Genomic DNA, 12,999 nt, shown 5'->3' with positions numbered 1-12,999 from the left:
GCAAAATTTGACATTGTTTCGGAGAAAATAAAGGTTTAGAGGGTTGTATAAATGCCTATCTTCTATGCACAGCACTGTCGATGCGAGAAATGAATGAAATGGTTTATCTTTTTCATTTCCGCGATAAATGAAAGCAAAATTTTTGTTAGCAACAATAATTATGCGACGAGCGAAAAATTAAGATCTTTTGGTCTCGACTTACTGTTATACATGGAAAAGGTAAAGGCATATTCACAACCCTGTCTAAGCCTTCGTTTTATTCCCACTGAGAAGACTCAAAATTTTGTAGAAGACCACCCTGGTTAAATGTTCCTTCCATAAGACATTTGCCTAATACCAACCATAGATAGCGGAAGTGCGTGCCCCCGCCTCCGCCTGTCATTACCTTGCTACGCCTAGCTTCCTGACAGCCCAGAATTCCTTTTCATGGCACAGAGCGCTCAATCCATTAGCTAATGTGAGAAGTACCAATGTCTTTGACAAGCCATGTAATAGTACTTAACACCAGATAAGGTTTTCACTCTGTTGTTTCTTGCTCAGCCGCTAAAAGCCGACTGCGGCTCCTCATCGCGCGAAGCTACCGATACGAGACGAGTTGCGTTCCGCTGCCGCACGAACACCAATCCATCGTAGTCTGCCTCACAATAGCTGGCGAGGACGGATGTCAGGCAGAGGACCTCACCGGAAGAGGACCCGGAGCTGGGGACCTGGCCGGCGTTGTTCACCAGATACCGTCCCTGCGCTCGGTCAAACAGGGCGAGTCGGTGCGGTGACGCGTTCAGCTCCTCGATGGTCACGTGACGCGCTCCCGCCGGCAGACGGGCCACTCGGCTGAACGCTGGCGGCGGATAGCCGGGGCTGTGACGTCACTGGTGGGTCTGGGCAGAACTGTATCAGGTGAACGTTGGGATAACACAGTCAGAAAGGTGAATAGCAAGTTTTTCGTGCAGGTTGCGCGTCGTATTCATACACAACTCAATCAGAATGACAAACAATTTTCCGTAGGGTTTCATTTGATTCGGGAAGAAATTAAAATGGCCCCATCAAATCAAACCCACCCAGTCAAAGGTCACCAACACAAAATACAGGCTCAGGCATTAAAACGTGGCGAATTTAATCGACCGCCGTAGCATCGCAGATGTCTTCTCATTGGAAGCACTTACTGTGCCTCACCATATTATCATATTAACTATGAAGACGAGATCTTCTGCTAATGCTAATCTACCAGTCTGCTAGAACCGCTAGTGACGGTAATCCATGACTTCTCAGCTGTTAAGCATTGCTTACGAGAGGCGGGAAGAAGGTCGATGTGGAGCTGTTTGGGATAGCATCTGTCGGCACAGCCTCCGCACGTGTCCACCGGCTGTCCGGGTTCGGAGCCAAGTCGCTCGTCGCAGTCCAGTGCCCGACACAAGCCCTGCGTGACCAGTTGTACACCATCGGATTCGTAAAGAGAATGAAAGCTTGCAGGTGAGTGGCTACAAATAGATCTTTGTTTTTAATTCTACGTTTTTATCACCCATGATAAACAACAAACTCTTTACACAGCACGCCGAAGTGAAGGCAAAGAAAATGTACAAAAAGCGTACGTCCGGGTGGGGCTCACGGTTCTAATCTGTCTTCTTTTCCTCTAGTGCCGCGTCGGTGTTCCTGTTGTCCTTAACGTGGAGAATGTGGGGAAAAGTTGATGTGACAAGGGAGGCAGAACATCAAATGGTAGTAAAATGTTCCAATTGCGTCTCAGCGGCAGTCATTGCAATTGCACCCACACCACAGCGCACTCCGCATCCGTACTTTACGCTTATTATGCTATGCTCATGCAACCTATCATGTCGTTCGCGTCGAGACAAAGCTCTATCTGTCACATAATCCTTTAAAGGCCGTTATGTGCCATGTGCGACTGTGCTCGCCGCTGATCTGCCATTTTCGCCAGCTATACTGGCGACTTTACCTGCACACATATGTGAGATTCGAGCTTGCTACATAGCTGGCCATCAGGAACTTTGATTCCCATTTTAATTTTGCCACTCGTTGCATGTACGCAGAAGTGGTTACAGGGGTATTTTTCTGAAACGAGTGACCGGGTGAGTTAGCATCCTGCAGTGCACGATAAATTAATAGACCTTTTTAGACGCCTGTTCTGTGCACGCCACGCATGAATGTTGTCACACACGACACGCATGACTGTAGTCACACACGACACGCATGACTGCAGTCATACACAACACGCATCAACGTAGTCGTACACAACACGCATGAATGCAGTCATACACAACACGCATCAACGTAGTCGTACACAACACGCATGAATGTAGTCATACACAACACGCATGAATGCAGTCATACACAACACGCATGAATGTAGTCATACACAGTGCGCATGGATGTAGTCATACACAACACGCATGAATGCAGTCATATCCGCATGTAGATTGCGGCCACAGCGTATGTCATGCCCCGCGCGGACATGACATGTGGCTTCCAGTACATGCCCAAACGCCGGCCGAGGCAAGCGTTGTGGGATCGGTGGCCACTTGATGGGGCGAACAGACACGAAATTAGCAGCTGCCTTGGCGCGCTTAGCTTTTGAGAACGACCACTTGGCAGTCGCGGCTTTACTTCCAGTATCACCACTTCCCCTATTCCCCGCACGACGCAGTGTCCGTCACCACGGAGCCCTGAGCCAGTGTGGGCCGATCTCCAGTTGTGTCATGTCGGCACGACCTATCTGCACGCACCGTCTGGCTCGGCGGGTCGCCACAGTCCCTGCGGCTGCTGCCGCCGACAGTACGCCACTTGGACGTGCTCGGAGCACGGCTGCAGGCCGGAGCAGGCCCGCACCTGGTCCACCGCTCCGACACAGCCATCCCTGGGGACGGACACGTGGTCAGAGAAGTTCCCTGCGGTCGGAGCAAGCCCGCACCTCCACCGCTCCGACACAGCTGTCCCTGGGGACGGACATGTGATCAGAGAACTCCCCTGCAGCCGGAGCAAGCCCGCACCTCCACCGCTCCGACACAGCCATCCCTGGAGACGGACACGTGGTCAGAGAGCTCCCCTGCAGCCGGAGCAAGCCCGCACCTCCACCGCTCCAACACAGCTGTCCTGATGACGGACACGTGGTCAGAGAACTCCCCTGCATCCGGAGCAAGCCCGCATCTCCACCTCTCCGACACAGCCGTCCCTGATGACAGACACGTGGTCGGAGAAGTCCCCTGCGGTCGGAGCAGACCCGCACCTGGTCCACCGCTCAGACACAGCTGTCCCTGATGACAGACACGTGGTCAGAGACATCCCCTGCGGTCGGAGCAGGCCCACACCTGGTCCACCGCTCCGACACAGCTGTCCCTGATGACGGACACGTGGTCAGGGACATCCCCTGCGGCCGGAGCAAGCCCGCACCTCCACCGCTCCGACACAGCCGTCCCTGAGGACAAACACGTGGTCAGGGACATCCGCCTGCGGCCTGAGCGCGCAGCCACGCTTGGCTGCTGTCGCTGTTTTGCAAACACGTTAGTTGGTACGGGGGTGTAGCTCTGTGGCAACACGCACCCGACATACCGCAGAGAACTCGCCTCTTTATCGAGACGCTTACTCGCCTCTCCTGTTTTCGAAACAGCGACTTTCAGGACGGTTTGTTCCCAGGCACTGATACGCGCTAGAGAAAAAGATCGGTGCAATTCTTATACAGTACGCATTTATCGGCCTGGCGGCTAAATTTGCATGACATAGTCGTATGATGCATAACGTTGAAATGGTCGATGCCTGGATAGACAGGGGTGTTTTGATGCCGACAAGCAGGTTCGTAGTTCGCAACACTGGTCTTTGACCGAACAATCTAAAAAACGCAGGCTGTGACACAGTCTCAGCGATCCTTTTTACACGTACATGAAGCCTGAAGCCACCTCCTGCCGTGATGCTGTGGTTAGAAATTACTTGCGTTAAGCCTTTTATGCACAGCGTCGCTAAAAACACATATGCGTACCTGCTCTCTTTGACTCCCGTCGCTGCCATGCTGTGCACTACGGGAGCCATCCTTCCCTACCGCCCACGCTACATGTCCTACAGGAGCCGTTATCTGCCGCGGTCACCTGGCGCCAAGGCAGGCTCTGCGGCGCCGTCGGACGGCGCGGCCACAGGTGCCGCTACAAGCGCTCCAGCGGCCCCAGCCGGTCCAGCCGTCGGGCCGCGTCTCCGGCTGGTGTACACGTCGGCAGCGGCCGCCCACGCACCACTGCAACAGGCGCGCGCCAGCTCTGCTACAAGGTGCAGCTCAGGACCGATGGGCTTTCAGGGACGTTAAATGTACTTGTGACAATGTTTATACTCATTTCTAATGGGAACATCCATGCGTAGTCGTCGGAAAAACGTCTTGATACTGTCAAAAATCAACTAGTTTTGATCAAAATCGACCTTTGATGAGATCCACGAACACGTACTGGAGTATTGTACGCACGATACGGACCTATCTGTGGGCTTCAGCAAGGGCATCAAGGACAGGGGCACATCAGCAAGGACATCAAGCACAAAGTGACCAGAGCTGGACGGGAATGCAAAGTTTGTGACCTTGTCGTCGCCGCAGGCGGTGCCATCGAGCGGAGGGGACCGCTTTGTGAAGCAGCGGGACAGGCCCTCCGGCGAGCACCGCAGCTTACGGCACTGTGACCTTGAAGCGTGCGAGGGACACGGCCGGTACCTGGAACAAAACCAGGCCGGCGGATACAGTGGCTCGGCGAACCTCCCTCCCTCCTCCCCGTCAGAACGAGTGTGCTTGGCCACATGTGAAGTTTTGCTGGTGATACAGTGAACGCCTGAGAAAAGCCACAACGGCCACCAATAGCGTCCAAACTGGAGTCATGGGGCATCAGCTGCCTCCCTCTATGGACAGTACATGGAGTGGCAACACACCTGCCCCACATGGCAGGAGGTCACTCACGTGGGGCCGAACTCCAGCACGCACTGCTCGCGCAGACTGAAGGGCCGCTCCACTGAGTCGCTGACAATGGTGACATTGACCGCAGCCGGCTCGTTGTGGAGGCAACGCCACCAGCTGATGGAGTGCAGACCAGCGGTCAGGTCTCAGACCAGCGACCAGGCCTCAGACCAGCAGTGAGGACTGAGACCAGCGGTCAGGCCTCAGACCAGCAGCAAGGCCTCAGACCAGCGGTCAGACTTCAGACCAGTGACCAGGCCTCAGACCAGCAGTGAGGACTGAGACCAGCGGTCAGGCCTCAGACCAGCAGCAAGGCCTCAGACCAGCGGTCAGACCTCAGACCAGTGACCAGGCCTCAGACCGGTGGTCAGACCTTAGATCAGTGACCAGGCCTCAGACCAGCGGCCAGGCCTTAGAGCAGCGGTCAGGCCTCCGACAAGCGGTCAGGCCTCAGACCAGCGGTGGGGGCTCAGACCAGCGGCCAGGCCTCAGGCTAGCGGCAAGGCCTCAGAACAGCGGTCAGGCCTCAGACCAGCGCCCGGCGCGGCGGCGAGGCATGTACGCCGCTCAAATACCGCTATAGGGATGTACTAAACGAGACGCCGTTGGTGATGATCTAGATCCCCTATTTCTGATGACGATGGCATGATTACGTGATTTTACCGTTGATAGCCTTTCCACTGAAACGGGTTGCGGGACGATCAGGTCGACACCAGACAGGCAGCTGGGGGTCAAGGCATCATGGCCATACCCAGTCGGGGCTTCACCAGTGAAACTGCCTTCGTCCGCTTCGGTGGTTAAAGTCTCTGGATCGCGGGCATAGACACGATCCCATGTAACAGCCACAGCTAACTGAGTGCTGAGCACCGATCCGGGGCTCTGACGCATGGCGACGAACCTCATTTGGCGGGTGTACTCGTGCCGACTGCAGTTGGACCAGAGAAAGCGGGTGTATGTAGACCCGATGACGGGGGCCATGATGCTGCCCAGAGCAGGCGCCCAGGTGCAGTCGTTCCCCGCGCCTGACGCTCCGTCGTGCGACAGCCCAAGCCTGGACAGCAGGCCTCGCTTGGTGAAATAATCACAAAGTGCATTAATGACAAGTCGGGCTGAAATAGGCTCAGAAACTGTTCATGTACGCATATGATGCTAGGCTGCTTGGCGCTGTTACAGCCCCTCATCGATCGGCCCCTCCTGGTTGAACTCCCTGAATCATCCATAGCAACGTTCTAGAGAGACGAAATACGACTTTATGTAAGGCCGAGTTCACGAGTCACTGTCCCCGCCACCCCTTTTGCCACGCCTCATCGCACTCACACGGCTCCATAATTGTTCAAGGTTAGAGCACACCTCTTGCATTCGCAATGGTACCGGTGCCGCATTAGCTCCGAGCAGGCCCCTGCGTCCTCGCTGCCATCGCCAGTCTACATGAGGCAAAACTAGCGCACGCGCAGCGACGTGGCCGTCTCAAGCGCGACCGCGCGACACACGCCAGACGACTCACCGTGGCCTAGCTCGTGCGCCACTACGAAGGCGCTGCTGAGGCCCTGGTCCCTGTTAAGCGCGCAGCTGCGGGTGGGGTCGCAGAGGCCAGAGACGGGGCGCGTAGGCCGGCCGGACCAACCCAGCGCGTGCCGCGTCAGCCAGATGGAGGCGTCGCGCGCGTCCGCCAGCCGCGGCCGTCCACGCGTTAACGGCGCGTAGCGAGCGCAGCGCGCGGCCGGGCCGCACCACGCCTCGGCCGCCTCCAGCAGGTACACGCGGCTCACGGCCACACGCAGGCGCGCCCGCAGCGAGGCCGTCCTCCAGCACGGCCGACACCTGCCGGCGGGACACAGCGAACCGCATCGAGTGGCCTGGGGCCATGCGAGGGATAGGGGAGGCGGGCCAAGAATTGACGTAACCAAGCGTGAGGCGTTAAGGCCATGCCCAAACCCTGAGGGTGACGGGGCCTCCTGGACACAAGGTGCCAAGAATTGACGTAACCGAACGTGAGGCGTTAAGGCCATGCCCAAACCCTGGGGTGACGGGGCCCGCTGGACACAAGGTGCCAAGAATTGACGTAACCGAGGCGTGAGGCGTTAAGGCCGTGCCCAAACCCTGAGGGTGACGGGGCCCCCTGGACACAAGGTGCCAAGAATTGACGTAACCAAGCGTGAGGCGTTAGGGCCATGCCCAAACCCTGAGGGTGACGGGGCCCCCTGGACACAAGGTGCCAAGAATTGACGTAACCGAGCGATGAGCGTTAAGACCATGCCCAAACCCTGAGGGTGACGGGGCCCCCTGGACCCAAGGCTCCCAGTACTTGTCAGGCTGTTTAAGACGCATACAATGCTTATAAAACGGTTCCGGGGACATATTAACCGAACGCCGCTTAGCTGAATGCTAATTGACGGAGTATAAAAACCCTTTGCCACCCATTCTGAAAAGGCAATCGCTAAAAGGCGCATGGAGCACTTACGACATATTGTTTGAAGATGCACAAGTCACTGAAATGCGAATAAATCAAGATGCTAATCAATCTGAAAACTCTTTGGTAGAAATGTATATTACCCGGATGCCAATACGGCGACACATAATTTAAGAGTATGTCACATCCGGCCGAATGAATGCATTTCGTTTATTGGTCCGGATGTCTTCTAAATAACTAAAAACTAGCCCTCGATGCACTAAAATGAAATTCAGTTCCCAAGCCTGAAAATCCTCTCCGAATTCCTCTCTCTCCAGATCAAAAATCCTCTCTAAACCATAGCCTCAACAGCGGCAGACTGGGGCCCCATTGGCTGACAGGGTAGATTGGCATTCGACTAAGCATGTGATTCCGATATGGCTCTCTTCTTGGCTACGCCACTAGGCCGGAACAGAAATTCTAGACGCCCCAGTTGGGTTTCATGTGTCATAGAGAGGGCTGGAGGGGGTGGGACTGAGAGGCAGTGGCCCCACAAAGAGAATACGACGTTCCACCCTCCGACACAAAAGTATGATGGGGAGGCGCAGGAGGCGGAGGAGAGCACGCTTGTTTGTTATTGTCATTGGGGCTTTAGGACGCACTCAGCTGCTGGGGCTATATGGCCTCGCCTGCTTCTCATCCTGGCAGGAAGGGCGGGCACCGCGAAGAATCGAACCCCGTACCTCTGGCTTCCCAGACGCTCAGTAGTTAACGCAGCCTCGTTAATCACTACGCTACCGGCACCCTGCGAGGGAGATCACGCTGCGACTGGAGCTCACACAAGGACGCGATGGTGGCGGGAGGACACGCTGCGATTGGAGCTCACACTGGGACATGATGGTGGCGGGAGGATACCTGCGACTGGGGCTCACACTGGGACATGATGGTGGCGGGAGGACACGCTGCGACTGGGGCTCACACTGGGACATGATGTGGCGGGAGGACACGCTGCGACTGGAGCTCACACTGGGACATGATGGTGGCGGGAGGACACGCCTGCGACTGAGCTCACACTGGGACATGATGGTGGCGGGAGTGATACCCTGCGACTGGGGGCTGCACCCTGGGACATGATGGTGGCGGGAGACAGCCGGGGCCACTGGGACATGGATGGTGGCGGGAGGACACGCTGCGACTGGAGCTCACACTGGGACATGAATGGTGGCGGGAGGACACGCTGCGACTGGAGCTCACACTGGGACATGATGGTGGCGGGAGGATACCCTGCGACTGGGGCTCACACTGGGACATGATGGTGGCGGGAGGACACGCTGCGACTGGGGCTCACACTGGGACATGATGGTGGCGGGAGGATACGCTGCGACTGGAGCGCCACACTGGGACATGATGGTGGCGGGAGGACAACGCTGCGATTGGAGCTCACACTGGGACATGATGGTGGCGGGAGGATACCCTGCGACTGGGGCTCACACTGGGACATGATGGTGGCGGGAGGACACGCTGCGACTGGGGCTCACACTGGGACATGATGGTGCGGGAGGACACGCTGCGACTGGGAGCTCACACTGGGACATGATGGGGGCGGAGGATACCCTGCGACTGGGGCTCACACTGGGACATGATGGTGGCGGGAGGATACCCTGCGACTGGGGCTCACACTGGGACATGATGGTGGCGGGAGGGACACGCTGCGACTGGGGGCTCACACTGGGACATGATGGTGGCGTGAGGACACGCTGCGACTGGAGCTCACACTGGGACATGATGGTGGCGGGAGGACACGCTGCGACTGGAGCTCACACTGGGACATGATGGTGGCGGGAGGATACTCTGTGCGACTGGGGCTCACACTGGACGTGATGGTGGCGGGAGGATACCCTGCGACTGGAGCTCACACTGGGACATGATGGTGGCGGGAGGACACGCTGCGACTGGAGCTCACACTGGGGACATGATGGTGGCGGGAGGATACTCTGCGACTGGGGCTCACACTGGTACGTGATGGTGGCGGGAGGATACCCTGCGGACTGGGGGCTTACGCGCACATTTTGCAGAGAGTCTACAGAGCATGAGCCGTTAATGGTGCAGCTGCAGGTAAATAAGTCTTATCGGCCGCCGGAATGTACCGAAACTCCCAGCACGCCAATCGAAACAAATGTTTTACGGTGACGCCGCGCGAGTGCCGTGACAGCGTCAAACGGGCTACCATACGGTCTCGCACTGGAGACAGGTCGGCCTCTAGGAGCTACTCACAATATTAAGCATCGTCATGACGTAGTCCAGCACGTTGGATGCGCCGTGGAAGTCAACCATCGTGCTGTCGGCCACGACGACCAGCTCCAGCCATCGGGGTCGCAACGGGGACGGTTCGCTCCGCGCAGAAGGCGGCATGCGGTACGCTGGAAGGCATCAGCCGGCGATGGGATAACCCTTTGGTTACCGCGAGACAATGCATCAGTTTAACACAACGTCTATCCGCACGGAAACCACACATAAACCTATCTATTTTTCACTGATGTGCTTCCCAACGGCTCGCCCTCTGTCTGAGCACTCACCGTCGGATTTGCTGGACGCCGCCGACCTGAACCACTCGTCGCCCACCAGCACGCCTCCGTCGTCGGTCAGCTCGCCGTGCAGCCTGTCCGGACGGCGCACGAGCAGCTGCCGCCGTCGCCGGTGACGCCGCATCGCGCCCGCCACGTCCAGCTGCGTCAACTCGTGGCGGCCCATGGCGCCGCGCACGTCCACGTGCGGCGCTGGCGCCACGGATAAGGTGCGCCCGTGCGTCACCACGAGCCCAGTCACGCCGCGGCACAGCGAGAGCGCCGCCCGGCTACCACGAGAGCCCAGCACGCGGCCGCGGTAGTGGCACGGCCTAGCACGTGCTGACCGGTTGCCGGCGGCCGTCACCCACGTGGCGGGCGGTGCGGGTAGCGCGGGCGCCGCGTGCACGGTCCACGTGCGGTGCCGGGTGTGGAGGCGGATCAGGGCGCGGCCAGACGGCAGCACAGTGATCCGGGGTCGCACGAGAAGACCGGAACAGGCTGCCACCACGCAGCACAACAGCAGGACACAGCGCGGTGCCATGCTGGGGGTCACGCTGCTAAGAGCTGGCTGGCAATCGGGCACCGCCGGTGGCGGTGACAGGAACACTGGGCACGACCGGAGGCGGGGCGGGTCTGGAACGCTGAGGCACAGCCGGGTGCAGAGGCGGGTGTGGAACACTGCGACAGGGCCGGAGGCGGTGGCGGGCACTGGAACACTGGGGCACGGCGGGTACAGAGGTGGGTGTGGAACGCTGCGGCACGGCCGGAGGCGGCGGCGGGCACTGGAACGCTGGGGCACGGTGGGTGGAGCAAAGCGCCGAACACGACCCACTGGCACGGATAGTTCTTGCCGCGGAGCTCTCAGACGATGTGCTTCAGGAAACGGGGCCACTGTGCACAAGGACTGCGAAACAGGACGAAGCTGCAATGCGAGAGCGCAAAAACGGACTCGGAAGGCACCGATAAGACGCACGCGTGAGCGCTCCTCCGTGCCGTGTGCTGAGCAGGAGTGACAGCTACGGAATGGAATAAAAGCTCAAGTCTCGCGTGCAGCTGTGACTGATCCGAGCGCACCGCAATCACGACTGCACCTTTTTGTTCTGAAGAAGACGGTGATGAAAACACAGGCCTTACATCGACCAAGCCGCCAAAGTGGCAAAAAGTTCATGTTTACGCATCCATTGGCGTGATCCAACGATCTCAATGTTACACGAAAGAAATGACCGGGTTTTATGCGCCGAGACGACAAGTCGCCTGCGCCACTACCCTGGTGTCACATAGAGCGAACTCTGCGGATATCGAGCTTGCCATTTCCCGTGCTTATTAGTCATCATCGTATGACGCAATTGTTACCATGTGGCTCAGTTCTCACCGCGTGACTCAATTGTTAAATTGTAACTCAGTTGTTATCATATTACACAGTTGTTATCGTGCTACTCAGTTGTTACCGTGTGCCTGTTGTTATCGTGTGACTCAGTTGTTACAATGTGACTCAGTCTCAGTTGTTGTGTGACTCAGTTTGACAGTTTGACTCAGTTGTTACTGTGTGACTTAGTTCTTACGGTGTGACTCAGGTGCTACAGTGTGATTCAGTTGCAACAGTGTGACTCAGTTGTTACGATGTGCCTCGACTGTTAGGTGCGACTCAGTTCTTCACAGTGTAACTCAGTTGTTTACAGTGTGACTCAGGTGTTACAGTGTGACTCAGTTGTTAACGCGTGACTCAGTTGTTACTGTGTGACTCAGTTGTTACTGTGTGACTCAGTTGTTACGGTATGACTTGCTAGCGGTGTGACTCACTTGTTTACGGTGAGGCTCAGTTGTTTACGGTGAGGCTCAGTTGTTTACGGTGTGGCTCAGTTGTCTACGGTGTGGCTCAGTTGTTGCGGTGTGACTCAGTTGTCACCGTAAGACTCAGTTGTTACCCTAAGACTCAGTTGTTGCCGTGTAACTTGGCTGTTACAGTGTGACTCAGTTGTTACGGTGTGACTTAATTGTTACGGTATGACTGCGCTGTTGCCGTACACCAGTCAGGCCAAGCCAGGGCAAATGCCAGAATCTGCAGGATGATGCTATGGGCGTCGGAAGTCCTTCCAGGCGATACGGCGCGGCAGCATGCCGCTGTCTGGTCGCACGCGGGCGGAAATCGACTGAGGGAAGGGCTTCACCGGGGCCGACGACGGCCATCGTGGTCTCCACCCTCACGAGTCACTGCTACATCAAGAAGACCAGGGTCCCGACCTATCCTCGCTCCACCGCGGTGGTCATGGTCCTCACGTGCCCTTCCCTGCTCCACCACGGCGGGTCCTGGTCTCCACATATCCCTGCCCCACCACGGCGGGTCCTGGTCTCCACGCATCCCTGCCCCACCACGGCGGGTCCTGGTCTCCACGTCATCCCTGCCCCACCACGGCGGTCCTGGTCTCCACGTATCCCTGCCCCACCACGGCGGTCCTGGTCTCCACCATATCCCTGCCCCACCACGGCGGTCCTGGTCTCCACGCATCCCTGCCCCACCACGGCGGTCCTGGTCTCCACGTATCCTGCCCCACCACGGCGGTCCTGGTCTCCACGTATCCCTGCCCCACCACGGCGGTCCTGGTCTCCACGTATCCCCCCCACCACGGCGGTCCTGGTCTCCACATCCCTGCCCCACCACGGCGGTCCTGGTCTCCACGTATCCCTGCCCCACCACGGCGGTCCTGGTCTCCACGTATCCCTCCCTGCCCCACCACGGCGGTCCTGGTCTCCACGCATCCCTGCCCCACCACGGCGGGTCCTGGTCTCCACGTATCCCTGCCCCACCACGGCGGTCCTGGTCTCCACGTATCCCTGCCCGCCCACCACGGCGGTCCTGGTCTCCACGTATCCCTGCCCCACCACGGCGGTCCTGGTCTCCACGCATCCCTGCCCCACCACGGCGGTCCTGGTCTCCACGTATCCCTGCCCCACCACGGCGGTCCTGGTCTCCACGCATCCCTGCCCCACCACGGCGGTCCTGGTCTCCACGTATCCCTGCCCCACCACGGCGGTCCTGGTCTCCACGCATCCCTGCCCCACCACGGCGGTCCTGGTCTCCACGCCCGCCCCACCACGGCGGTCCTGGTCTC

The sequence above is a fragment of the Pollicipes pollicipes genome, unplaced genomic scaffold (genome assembly GCF_011947565.3).
Source record: "Pollicipes pollicipes isolate AB1234 unplaced genomic scaffold, Ppol_2.1 Scaffold_4881;HRSCAF=5763_pilon_pilon_pilon, whole genome shotgun sequence".
NCBI lineage: Eukaryota > Metazoa > Arthropoda > Thecostraca > Pollicipedomorpha > Pollicipedidae > Pollicipes > Pollicipes pollicipes.
Note: the sequence above shows the minus strand (reverse complement) of the source record.